We start from the raw sequence: 14,606 nt of genomic DNA on the forward strand, positions 1-14,606 counted from the left end.
TGAGAATGTATTTCATCCGCAACAACAAACTATTCCTACATAAATTACAATTTTCGATCATTTAAAACATTCTAAGTTACCAAAGATTGTAATGCGAAATTTACCAATAATTAAATGCATTTATTGATATTTATAGCAATATCTAGTTATCTTCCTTGTCGTTCTGTGTACATTGGCTATAACTTTAGCGTCCACGAAAGTGTTTATTGAATAAACTGTATCGTTCGCTCTACAAATAATTTCGCGTCGCAGAGGGAAAACAAGAGAAACAATTCTGAACCAACGCATGTACCCGGAGATAAATGTGACAATTCCTAATACACAAATTCGCGGTAGAGCGTAAAACGTATTTGTTTGTCTCTCCGTAACGAACTTCGAGTCTCGAAACGGAAATGTGAAATATATTCGTACAACTGAAAGGTGGATACTTAAGCAACTTTCAAATACAAAGGTTACTTTGTGCTTCAACGTGTAATATTCATTCTTTTTACGTTACGTTTAACATTGCATCAACTGTACCTGCAAGTATCCGATACTTTGATGCTTAACATAAATCAAATGCTATTATATCTTTCAAAAATAATATTATCCGATCAATTTTGTGACCCATTGAAATTTTCTTTTCAAATTGACTTCAATTGGACTTTGTTTCGTTAATTTTCGTCTGAATGTACGAATAAGGATGGGGAAGAAGCAGAGAGAGGAGACTAACTTCCTTTATGCAGACCTTTGAAGTCTTTAAATAGTATAAAAATTGCAAACCATGCTAGTCAGCAAACCTTTCATAAAGGAAGAGACGAACGTACAATGTTAAAAGATGAGCGGCTTATAGGAGTGCAAGCAAAACAGAGAAGTGTACGAAGAGTCAGAATATTCCGGATAAAAAAATTTCTAACACTACATTTTTCCGAGAAAGAGGAAAAATGAATTTTGCCGTGATTTTTTAAAGAACGCGATCTAGATCTACTATTAAATTTCCTTGTGCATACATTTGCATTTTTTGAAACACAAAAAATGTGACATAAATGTCATTTTAAGAACTAAATTAGGTATTCTATAGACGTCATAGTTTTTAATTCTTTGAACCTTAATTTCCTTTTCATACCTTAAGAATACCTTTTCGAAACCATGAACTTTAATAAAACGTAATAATTAAAAAATCGATTTCTTATAGCTCAGAATATTCCCCGCTAATGACAATAATCGTAGCTCGATGTAATATAATTTTTATTCATCGATGTACAAATTGGCATTACATTGTTATTTTAATTACCATTCGCATTAACTTCTTGCAATCAGAATTAATTTATCATAATTAGTTGCATTGCTATTACTGGTTTCTTTCACGGTAATGGGATTTATTTATTTTTCTTCTGGTTAATTAAGAGATACATTTGGTTCTTCGAGAAGTTATAAGACTTTTCATGCTGCACGAAGAGGAGCTGAAATTACTTATGATAAGGTCCCGAAATAAGGAGCACATGTAATAGAACCTCGTTTCTAACTACTCTGAAAGTTATCTGAGTGAAATTTCAACGAAAACTTTCGAAGCCTTTGGCTTCCTAAGCTTCTCCAGATAATTGGTTAGTAGGTAAGAGACCTTGTGATACAATGGCGAACCCATGCTTCAGTACTTTACGAACAAAAGCAGATAAAACCACGAATAATCTTCTCGATATAGTTCCTCTCGTAGCAGTAAGGTTTCTCAGCTACAAAAGCCGCAGCTAAAGTCAAGGTTTTGTGTTTGGACAGTAATGCAATTTTCTGTCAAAAAATATGGCGGAAGTACGTAGAAAAAACAGAGTCAGTAATTAAATCGAAGCTCTACTGCACAGTTGTAAATATTTAATCGTTTCACGGGTTAGAAACTGACTCAACTTAACGCTATTAATACCATTCGTAACCCACTTGGCCTCGATTGTAACATTCTAAAATTTCGGAAACTAAGCAAGTACAATTCAACTCGCCCACCTAATATTCATACACAATAATAGCTTGCGCTATTGTTACCCAACGTAAACTCTATAACGGAGTCGAACTACAATTGGCTATTGACAGTCACTCAATGTAGGTGACCGCATTGTAAATGAGCCTAATCTAGAACCCAAATATCTTGTTTTATTGTCATTAGTAATCAGGTTTATATACTAGGTAAGATGATTTTCAAATTACCTCTGTTGCTTCGTTTGCACTTGATTACTTAAACGCTACTTTTTCACACCGATACAATTCAATCTGTTCGATTTGTTCTTTAATTGTCTTTCATATAAGTTTGAAGAAGACCTCGAAACAGATTGAAACGTAATTCAAACATCACGCTTGTTTAAGTTTGCATTCGTCGTATTTATTTTATTCGACTTGCGTAGAAGTTCTTCCAGAAATGATTCGTTTCAAGAATCTTTCGCACATTCGGCTACGTTCGAGGATTTCTTTCGTAATTCAAACGTAATTCAAACATCAGGCTTGTTTAAGTTTGCATTCGTCGTGTTTATTTTATTCGATTTGCGTAGAAGTTCTTCCAAAAATGATTCGTTTCAAGAATCTTTCGCACATTCGGCTACGTTCGAGGATTTCTTTCGTAATTCAAACGTAATTCAAACATCAGGCTTGTTTAAGTTTGCATTCGTCGTGTTCATTTTATTCGATTTGCGTAGAAGTTCTTCCAGAAATGATTCGTTTCAAGAATCTTTCGCACATTCGGCTACGTTCGAGGATTTCTTTCATAATTCAAACGTAATTCAAACATCACGCTTGTTTAAGTTTGCATTCGTCGTATTTATTTTATTCGACTTGCGTAGAAGTTCTTCCAGAAATGATTCGTTTCAAGAATCTTTCGCACATTCGGCTACGTTCGAGGATTTCTTTCGTAATTCAAACGTAATTCAAACATCAGGCTTGTTTAAGTTTGCATTCGTCGTGTTTATTTTATTCGATTTGCGTAGAAGTTCTTCCAGAAATGATTCGTTTCAAGAAGCTTTCGTACATTCGGCTACGTTCGAGGATTTCTTTCGTAATTCAAACGTAATTCAAACATCAGGCTTGTTTAAGTTTGCATTCGTTGTGTTCATTTTATTCGATTTGCGTAGAAGTTCTTCCAGAAATGATTCGTTTCAAGAATCTTTCGCACATTCGGCCACGTTCGAGGATTTCTTTCCATTGTGTGACAGACGAGGGATCGCGACGTAAAGTGGTTTTATCGTGTTTTGCTCTTCGTGAATATGCACGTATCTTCTTCGCGGGCGATCTTATCCCGGCGCACTTGTAAAGAGCGCGTGGAGTTAATGAGACGGAAGAACGAGCGCCGCGATATTGCAAGTTTGAGAAATGGCCTCATAAAGGCGTTACCCCGCCACTGAAACGGGCGGCGAAGGGGCAGGAAGAATTGAAACGTTCACGAGCGCCGGAACAAAAAACCGCTGTCGTGAGCTTTCGGGATGTACGATCGCGCCGCGCGTAATTACGCGCTGGTAATCCCGGGACAATGGTTACGCGTTTTATAACACGTATTAAAAAATAACGGAACGCCGGAAACCCCGTTGAATTGTAATTCGTTGGCTTTCGACTCTGGCAACGCCGAGCAATGTAATGATATTGTCCCAATTTGGTTGCGTTCGTAAATTATCTTCCATTATCGAAACAAAGGAAACGAACAGAGAAAAATTGTGCTTTTCAAACATTCTCGATTCCCCTTTCAACGTACATTTCCCGTATAATACAAAGTATCGATAACTTTGATTTCGATTCGTGATTCACGCTATCGCGCGACGTTGAATCGATTCTTCCACCACGAGTATATTTAACAAGCGTTCAGTGACTTGAAAACAACAGAGTACACGTATCAAATAAATAGAGTTCTCTTATCGATTATTGGAATTTTGGGTTACGGGCGCGATTAAATAATAGCTCGGTGTTTCTATTTTATCGATAAATCAAACTTTATTAGTATTCAGGAAGGTGCTAGGTTGCTGAATAAGTTTTGTCGTTCGATAAAAATTGTACCAATGTTGAATTTACAGTTAATAGGTGTACAATCTATTACATCTTTGTGTGCGTTCTTTACGAGATCATCTTTCAGACTAACCGCGAATCGTAGTTCGTCATGGTAACAAACAAACCCTTATTTTGTTTAATAAGCATCACGTATCCGTAGAAGAGAATCTTCTGGAAGATTCTAGAAAGACATTCTATATATACACGTTGTAGAGGCTTGCAGCTGCGGTTTATGGCGGGACCGTGCTTCGAGTTTGTTAGAGAAATTGTCCACATGGCTACGGCACGGGCCTGTCACCGAAGGTCAGTTTATTTGTTGTTCGACTCGAGGCACGGAGCAAGTGATAGCTATTTCCCGTCATAAACCACTGCAGGCACTTAGACAGGGACCCTCCGCATCGCCTGGCACGCGAGGCCCTAGCGCCGTTTGTTGCATCATTCAAGATGCTGGAAAATTTAGCCCAGGCCTGCGGGGGTTTGGACACCCTGTCTACGTCGCGACGCCCCCACCTAAGCCCCATAGCGATGGGCATGTCCTAAATTCGGCGGGACTAGGACCCGTCGTAATTGGTCAGGCATTCGTCGCCACCCACCCTTAATTCAAGGGAGTAGGGCGAACCGAGGCGACGTTTGCACTGACCCGAGAAATCTTAGATCAGTTGCACAGAATACCACCAAGACAATAGAACCAAGGGTCGACGACTAGAGTGTACAGAGTATCGCCAAGGGCTTACAACCAAGGCGTACAGAGTACAGCTAAGAGATCACGGTTAGAGTTTTGGCCTGAACGCACGGATTGACGTGTGAAGCTTCCGGCGTTAGTTCCCACAAAGAACTTGCACTCCTCGAGGGAATTACCAGCAATCCCTCGAGCCTCCACGGAATCTTGGACCTTCGAGGAAGTTCGGCAGCCGACTTGTGCATCCAGTGAGGCGCCGTGTGTGAGGACAACGCTCAACACCCCCCTGGACGTGAGAGCAGCAAGCGGCGGAGACCTCGAAGGCGGCATTACAACCTCCATCGGTCCAGCCTAGTGGACAACGATCAACAACAGTTAGTCCTTCCAACGGGAAGGTGGTCCTTCGAGTCATCTATAGTCGGCACCCATCGTGCAAACACATTCAATGCTCGAAAGATCCTCGAGATCTACCACGAGCAACTACATTTTGGTCCTTCGAGCCGGATCTGAACCAGCGACCTATGGTCCCACGAGCTGGATAATCCAGCTACATTCTGGTGTCGAGCCGGATCATCCAGCAACATCGGTCCTTCAGAGAGGACCAGCCAGAAAGCAGCCACTGTGTCCGTACGAGTCGGACAGTCGGCTGGAATCTACAGTCACGAAGCATTTTGGGCTCCGTGCAACGTGCACGTCGGCTTGTACATCCAGTAAGGCGCTGTGCGTGAGGACAACGCTCACCACCCCCCTGGACGTGAAGGCAGCAAGCGACGGGCATCATCGAGGGTTGCTACACCCAAAACTTGGACCACAGCGACGAGGAGACAACCGAAGGGGGCAGCATCCAGGACGGCATCAGCCCTAGGATCCGGACAGCACGAACAACGAGTATTCTGCAGGACGGTCTACGGAAGCCGCCTGAAGCCGCCAATCCACTCCTCTTGTCCGTGAGTCACTTATTGTTTTCAATCTGTGTGTTGATCGTGTAAAGATGGAGTCAGTAAAATCGCTCGTTCTCGAACGAAGGCTTGTGAAGTCTAGGTTGACCAGTTTCGGAAAATTTGTCGAGTCAGCAGACGTCCGCGAAAATTTAGCCGTTTTCGAAAAACGCGTTCAGTCGGGTCAATCCCTTATCGAGAAATTTGAATCTATTCAAGGGCAAATAGACATGGCCGTAATAGACACCCCGCAAGCGGAAGCACAGGTAGACGAGCGCGAGCAGTTTGAGGAGAAATACTACAGTATTATGGTCGTCGCCGAAAAACGAATAATAGAGGTTCGCGGTCAAGCGGCGCCTAGCACGGCGTCGGCCACCGCCGGCAGACAGGTACCGTCCGATCTTCATACGGCGGCGCAGTTACCTGTCGTACAATTGCCAATCTTTACCGGAGATTGTGGGCAATGGATTCGGTTTCGGGACACTTTTCTCTCCTTAGTCCACAATTCGGACAAGTTGTCCGCTATCGACCGTTTCAACTACCTGACGACTTCGTTATCGGGTGCTGCGGCACGAGCAATTGAGTCATTTAGCGTGTCAGCAGCCAATTATGAATTAGCTTGGGCGCGGCTTAGGGAAAAATACGACGACCCTAGGCTATTAGTGAACCATCATATTCAGTCCCTCCTAGAGATCGAACCGACTAGGCGACAGGATGGTAAATCACTCAGTGAGTTCGCGGATAGGGCAGTTAACAACATGCGTGCTCTCGGGTCACTGTTGGAGCCCGCGGGCCACCTTGATGCTGTTGTTAATGCGGCACTCGCGAAAAGGTTAGATGTAGATTCCCGTGATGAATGGGAGAGGCGAGCCATGGGTTCGAAGACGCTGCCCACGTTTCACGAGTTCGTCGGATTCATTGAGCAACGATCTCAATACCTTCTTCGTAAGGATGCGAGCAACGTTCCAAGTTCCTTACCGAGCGCGAAGACAGTAATTAGGAAATCGCGTGAAGTAGTGGATAGAACGTTCTCCCCAGTGTCGCACGTCGCTAGTAAGGCTAGAAAATGCGTAGTGTGCACTGGTGATCATTTCTTGAACGATTGTTTAAAGTGGAAAGCCATGCCCGTTTCTGAACGGCATGCAGTAGCAAAACAGGCGCGAGTGTGTTACAACTGTTTGGCTCCCGGTCATGGAGTCAAAACGTGCACACGAAGAACGTGCCTAAAGTGTGATAAGAAGCACCACACCTTATTACATAAGGAGGAGTCGGATCCCGAGGAACGCGAGGTAGAATCGGATCCTCCCACCGTGTCATTTCACAGCTCAAGCGCGGCACAACCGAGGACCCAGTACACCGTCCTTTCCACGGCGGTCGTCGTCGTCATAGGGAAAGGAGGGAACAGGTACAAATGTCGCGCTTTGTTAGATTCGGGTTCGCAAGCAAATTTCGTGAGTAGGGAATTTTGTGAGCGGGCCGGCCTGCCGTGTCAGGCATTCGAATATATGGTAGGCGCGTTGGGGCGCGTCAAAGGCACCGTCCGGTCTACTACCCAGGTAAAAATGGAATCCAGTAGTAGAAACTTCAAGGCAAACCTGGAGTGCCTAGTAATAAAATCAATCACGGATAGGCTACCCAACATGCCGTTGGAAAAGGCAAACATTCCCACACCCTACGGAATAAAGCCCGCTGACCCAGAGTTCGGAGTCCCGGGGAACGTAGATCTACTTATAGGCGCTGGCCTATTCTGGGAGCTCCTGTGTGTCGGACAGATAAGGGTGGGAACCAGCCACCTTCTGTGGCAAAAGACACGACTCGGGTGGGTACTAGGTGGGAGCCTACAGTGGCCCGTTTCGAAAGGTAAAGTCAAGCTTGCTTCCGGATTGCACGCAAGCACCACTGCGAAATTAGAGGCAGCGGTTTCGCGTTCCGGGAAGGTAAAGAAGTTCGACAACGGCGGGCGCGCGAGCGACAGTGGTCGCACCAAGAAACGTTTTAAGGGGAACGCGACGCGCAATAGAAACGGCCGGTTCGTGGCCGCGATACCACGCAATAAACGAATCGAGGAACTCGGTGGGTCTCGCGCTCAGGCAGAACGACGATTTGTGAATCTGCAAAGGCGAACCGTTTCCGAGATGAGATACGGGAAATCTCTGCGTTGCGTGTCCTGCGGCGTGTGCCGCCTCCCAGCCTGGGCGCCGAGTTGCGCGGGTCCTCCGACGTTTCGGAACAGGCATACGGAGCGGCCATCTGCCCGCGTTCGGGAACGCAACAAAGACGTGGGCCTCTCGAATGGTATGCGCGAGGTCGCGGATAACTCTTCTAAAAACAATTAGCTTGTTGATTCGACGCGAGCCTGTGCGACTGTTGCCCGGATGGTAACAGACCCTCGCGTCCCCCACAGAAAAACACTGGCTTACATTCGTTAGACGCGCAACTCAAAGGGTTGCGCGATTGTGTCACGTGCTTCAAGGGCAAATCCCAGCAGCGAACAGTCTCAAATGGGGATTCGGCCTGCCGCACGGGTGACTCCGGTTCGTGTTTTCGCTACCTGCGGTGTAGGCGATACCGGACCCTTTCTGATCATTGACCGCGGACGTTTCCGCACCTCGAGAAAGGCCTACCTGTGCCTATTTATATGATTTGCTGCCAAGGCGACGCACCTGGGTTTATTGTTGACGTCTCGCGCGCATAAGGACTGGGCAACCACAGACTGACCGTTGAGGAATTATGCACGATTCTCACGCAGGTTGAAGCATGTCTTAACCCCATCCTTTATCACCCGAGCCGTCGGACTTGCATCCTTTGACTCCCGGGCACTTCTTGAGTGGAGAGGCACTGACGGCGTTGGCCGAGGTTGATATGACGCGTGTTCGGCCTAATCGGTTAAATAGATTTCAGCTGTTGCAGCAAGGCTCCGCCATCTTTGGAAGCGATGGCAGCAGGAATATTTAAATGGACTACAGCAGCGGCAGAAATGGCGGCTTGGAACACGCAGTCACCCGAGGGTCGGGACGAGGGTTCCCGATCAAGGAAGACAACCTGCCTCCAAGGAAGTGTGCTCTGAGGCGCAGCTCGGAGCTGCAACCCGGTCAGGATGGCGTCACGCGAGTGGTCTCTCCTCGGACGGCCAGTGGATCATTGACGAGACCACTCACGAGGATTTGCGTGCTGCCTAGGGCGCAGGAAGAAGAGACTTCTGTCGCAGTCAAGTGAAGAAGAGACTTCTGTCGCAGTCAAGTGAAGAAGAGACTTCTGTCGCAGTCAAGTGAAGAAGAGACTTCTGTCGCAGTCAAGTGAAGAAGAGACTTCTGTCGCAGTCAAGTGAAGAAGAGACTTCAGTCGCAGTCAAGCGAAGAAGAGCATGCGCAGTCAATTGATCGCGATGCGTGTGTTTAAAAACTGTATTTTAGTCGTTTAGCAACAATAACCAATAGGCGATATAGCATAAGTCGCATTAGGTTACTTTGATTTAGTTGAACTCGAGTAGTTCAAGGTGGGCGGTATGTAGAGGCTTGCAGCTGCGGTTTATGGCGGGACCGTGCTTCGAGTTTGTTAGAGAAATTGTCCACATGGCTACGGCACGGGCCTGTCACCGAAGGTCAGTTTATTTGTTGTTCGACTCGAGGCACGGAGCAAGTGATAGCTATTTCCCGTCATAAACCACTGCAGGCACTTAGACAGGGACCCTCCGCATCGCCTGGCACGCGAGGCCCTAGCGCCGTTTGTTGCATCATTCAAGATGCTGGAAAATTTAGCCCAGGCCTGCGGGGGTTTGGACACCCTGTCTACGTCGCGACGCCCCCACCTAAGCCCCATAGCGATGGGCATGTCCTAGATTCGGCGGGACTAGGACCCGTCGTAATTGGTCAGGCATTCGTCGCCACCCACCCTTAATTCAAGGGAGTAGGGCGAACCGAGGCGACGTTTGCACTGACCCGAGAAATCTTAGATCAGTTGCACAGAATACCACCAAGACAATAGAACCAAGGGTCGACGACTAGAGTGTACAGAGTATCGCCAAGGGCTTACAACCAAGGCGTACAGAGTACAGCTAAGAGATCACGGTTAGAGTTTTGGCCTGAACGCACGGATTGACGTGTGAAGCTTCCGGCGTTAGTTCCCACAAAGAACTTGCACTCCTCGAGGGAATTACCAGCAATCCCTCGAGCCTCCACGGAATCTTGGACCTTCGAGGAAGTTCGGCAGCCGACTTGTGCATCCAGTGAGGCGCCGTGTGTGAGGACAACGCTCAACACCCCCCTGGACGTGAGAGCAGCAAGCGGCGGAGACCTCGAAGGCGGCATTACAACCTCCATCGGTCCAGCCTAGTGGACAACGATCAACAACAGTTAGTCCTTCCAACGGGAAGGTGGTCCTTCGAGTCATCTATAGTCGGCACCCATCGTGCAAACACATTCAATGCTCGAAAGATCCTCGAGATCTACCACGAGCAACTACACACGTGCACATACACATGCATGCACACGGCTACCAGAGACGATTTTTGATCATCTTAGGATGGTATTGGAAATTCCACATTGATAAAATTTTATCTTCCTCTTGAAGCAAAAACATCGAGAAAAATCTTTTCATACACTTTTTTAACCTCCGTTAATAAAAACAGAAAGTCGCATTTACTTTTCGTGTTAACGGAGAAAGGAACAAATTGTACCGACCATCAATGGAGCACTTTGGAAAAGAAATGCTCTGAAGACCAATCCCTTTTTAAAATGTATTGAAAAGAAATTCGTTTCCTGTGACTCGGTACCTTTTCACCATTTCTAAATGGAGAAACAAATTATAAACCCGTCACTTGTATAGACGAACAGTGCTCGTTAAACGCAGAAAGGGAAGTGCTAGCTGTGTTTATACAATTGTCAGTGTTTCCGCTCACCGTGCTCCATTTCGTACGATTCCGTTGTTATCTTCCTTTCAGATCTTACTTCTCCGTTTCCCCGTTTCCATCGCATTTGTATAAAGCGTCAAAGATGTCGGTCCCTTAATTAATTTCAACGACCGTGTAATTAAGCCGAGACGACAACAAAATTTACTTTTCTCCCGCATAAACGACACGAACTTTTCCAATGGGAACGAATAGCAGCCACCTCGAAGGTACGTTCTACCGTGGCTTTGCCAACGTTTCGCGAAAGTGCGAGGCGGAGCAAGGGAATCGAAACGATCCCGGCGTCGGGCAGATGTTCCTTCAAGAGCATTTGTCTGGTCGGGTGAATTATCGACTTCGCTACTTCGACCTCGATCCAACGGATCGTCCCACATGCTCGAAAACCCTGGAAATTTCATGCGCCTCTCTCCTCCCTTTCATGTGGTCCGAGAGTGATCCGACCAGTGATCGGAAAATTTCACGGCGTCCTTATCTCCCGTTAGTCGATTAAAATTAACGTTATTGTCGTCTCAAGAATTCCCGATTTAATTTCGGTCAGGGCGCGATCCCCGCGAAGCTTTTAATTAATTTTTACGATTCGATCGAACCCGAATTATATCGGCACGAAATTGGAACTGTCTCCGGGAAATTCAGCGAAGAGTGAATTTATTTACGATTAAATTGGTAATTAATAACGTGTTCGGAGACAGCTGGTGTTAATAGGTTGGATATATTCTTAATCCTGGTGTACTTATTGATCTTTCTTCGATCCTCCATCGAAGATACCTTCAATTGAGAATCTTTGGTAATTAATGAGGTTGATTTCTATCATTCGTATTAGCGAGTTTTTTTATTTAAGTGTAGATTTATTCGAAGAGACACCGTCTATTGTTCTCGCGCGAGTTTGAAGGTATTGTATTAGCGAGTAACTTTAGCTTTCTTTAAGTGGGAACGGCCCTCGGTGAAATATTATATTTTTGTGACAAGTTACGGGTTCAAGAAACAGAAAGACCAAGAAAGTTTTATTTTTCTAGCTGTAGGGAAGATTTGAGTTTAAGGCGGAGTTACATCCATGGCTTCGCATACTTGAAGTCACGTTGGCAATTATTAGGCGTGCGAACGAGAACAAAAAACACACCATTATTTTATACAAGATGACAGGACATATGCAATGAAATAATTATAATAAAGAATGATAAACCACTTCTGTCGCCTATGTTTCAAAATTAGTATAGTTTCTTTTTAGTAATAAGGAGTTTAATTATTTTTATCGAAATTTTTAACTTACTTTTCATTATTAAATCGAATTAATTGCGTTTAATATATGTGAAAATTCATCTTTGACTATAGAGATCATGGATAAACTTTACGAGAAATTGAAAAATATTAGTAATATCTAAACCTAATTATAGGTACTCTTAAATATAGACAGAATGATGAGAATACTTTAAATTCTCTTATTCTAAAAATGTTAATACAAAGGGGTACAAAAAGGAGTAATGGAAAAAGAACCAGTTATTTAGGAATATTAATATCATTAACACAATTGAACGTCATTATTACGTCTATGTATAAACATAAAATATTTAACATCAATTTTAGTGATACATTGCCGTTCCTTACATCGATTCATAAGACACTTATTTTTTCTTCTCTTTTATAATAAACCGTTAACAACCATTATGTGCATTTGCAACAGACAAGAAGAGATCACGTTTCTCGTTAATTACATTTACGACCAACATTTGCATTTTAACCTCCATAATCTCAATTTTCTCTTCACATCGAAATTTTTACTTCGCAACATTAATGTTTCTATTATTCATCTTCTCTTTTTAATTATTTCCAATATTAAGCTATTTCTTCATATGGGTAATTCGTATTTATAAGCGACTGGTTCTTCTTACACTACTTCTTTTCATATTTCTCAGATGAACATCATCACCGATAGAATCGAGAACTATAATAGATTCGAAACCCTTGAATATATAACCGCTTAAATTATATTTATATCGACCACCTTCGTTATTCTAATTATAAGCGTAGCGTATAATTGAGACGTAAACATTTACGACGCACACCTCTAACGCATTACGTATCTCTGACTGGTTTCTCTCTCTAACAGAAGTTTTTTCTTCTTTCTTTTTCATGTTTTCCTCTCGGGCAACGCTTTCTCATTGGCCGTTATCGACGATTTTGGTGGTGGCAATGACGACGATCGCAACAACGATACCCAACAATCCACATGGTAACAACGACACGCTGATTAACTCTGGTGATGGTGACCACGATAACGCGACGATGTGTCGCGACGATGGTGACCACAATGTCTGGTACATCGTGGTGACGGTGACAACAATGACACGTTAATAAATCACGGTGATGGTGACCACGCTGCCATGCTAACAAACCATGCTACTGGTGACCACAATGGTGCGCCAACGTTTTGTTGTTCACCTTGTTGGGTCAATGACTTAATTGGGCTCGTTACGTATCCTTTGAACGCTTTTAATTGCACTGTACTTGGCATTCGCTACTGTTCCTCTACTGTACCATAATTATTTTATTTATTATCATTTGTATCGTGCTTTTCATTCTTACTGCACCCTACGTATTGCTTTTCATCGTCATTATCATTTTTATCCCTTTACCACTCTCGTTACTGCGATGCTTTCCATAATTACCAATTCGTGCCATTACCATTCCCACATTACCTTCCCAACTGTTATTTCTTGTTACTTCGTCACTACTTCCGAAACTTTCCATCTTTGACATTATCACTTTGCATCGGTACCATTTTTTCTCACTTCGAATTCAATTCTACACATCGATACCATCCATTACATAAATCTCCTTCGGGACAATCGTTACCAATACTTTCCACGTATTATACCGACTTTGTAACTTTTGTGCATCGACTTTCGTCATTATTGCCAAAAATATAAATTCACTGCTCCCGTACCATTATTTTAATAATACTTTCTACGTTCGTAAATCTTCGACGATATCGTCGAAAATATAAATCACTCTAAATACACCCGAACCATTGTTTCCGTTGATATTTTCCACGTTCGATAACATTCGTTCCGTAACATTCTTCCTTGGATATCGTCGAATCCGTGTATTAATCGTTGTAAACACTCTCGAACTGTCTTGTTCTTGTTAATATTTTTCACGTACCACTCTCGTTCCGTAACTTTCTTCCCTCGACCTTCCTCGATATCGTCGAATCCGTGTATTAATCGATGTAAACACTCTCGAACTGTCTTGTGTGTCTTGTTCTTGTTAATATTTTTCACGTACCACTCTCGTTCCGTAACATTCTTCCCTCGACCTTCCTCGATATCATCGAATCGTATATTAATCGTTGTAAACACTCTCGAACTGTCTTGTTCTTCTTAATATTTTTCACGTTCCACTCTCGTTCCGTAACTCTCTTCCCTCAATTTTTTCCCGTAACGCGAAAAATATGAAACAAATGATTGAAAATTGCCACGACTCGGGAAACGTTAACTGCGTCGCGACGTGGAATCGTAATTAAACATCGTGACCGCGTTCCATCGGTTCCGTTCTTACCGACCTGGATCGCCGTTCCCTCGATATTCCAAACGAAACGCCGCAACGTCTGCGGTTCCGCGTGCAAACTCGCCATCGAATTTCGCAAATGTGGCCCCGGTGTTCGCTCGCCGTCCCCATCTGTGTATTCCGCGTGTAAACGAAACGACGGCGTCGCTTTCGCGGGTGTCATCGATACACCTCCGCTCGACCGATCCTCGATTGCTCCACTCGTTAATTACCGCGAATCCCTCCGTACTGATCACCATTGCGGTGACACCGTTACGGGTCATCGATCGATCCCTACGCTCTCGTGCTTCCTTCCTTCCTTCCTTCCGGTCGTTCCTGTGAATTCGCGCCCTTTTCGACTTTCGTACGCGTTTCTTTTCAATCGCTTTTATTGCGACTCCTCTCTGTCGCTTTTACATCCTTCGCGTATGCGCGTGTGTGTCGGTGGATGGTCGGATGGTCACGCGTTTGTCATTGTACTCGGTCAACATTTGATATCCGAACCGGTTCTATTTTTCTTCAATTCCTCGTGCATTTCTTCCAATTTTTA

The 14,606-nt window shown here is 44.2% G+C and overlaps 1 protein-coding gene across 2 annotated transcripts in view; it reads left to right on the top strand.

The window, feature by feature from the left end:
• LOC143152023 (uncharacterized) overlaps positions 1-14,606 on the top strand; it is a 486,890-nt gene that overhangs the window by 297,067 nt on the left and 175,217 nt on the right. The gene's annotated exons all lie outside the window — the stretch shown is intronic.

Source organism: Ptiloglossa arizonensis, chromosome 10 (assembly GCF_051014685.1).
Source record: "Ptiloglossa arizonensis isolate GNS036 chromosome 10, iyPtiAriz1_principal, whole genome shotgun sequence".
In the NCBI taxonomy this organism is placed as follows: domain Eukaryota; kingdom Metazoa; phylum Arthropoda; class Insecta; order Hymenoptera; family Colletidae; genus Ptiloglossa; species Ptiloglossa arizonensis.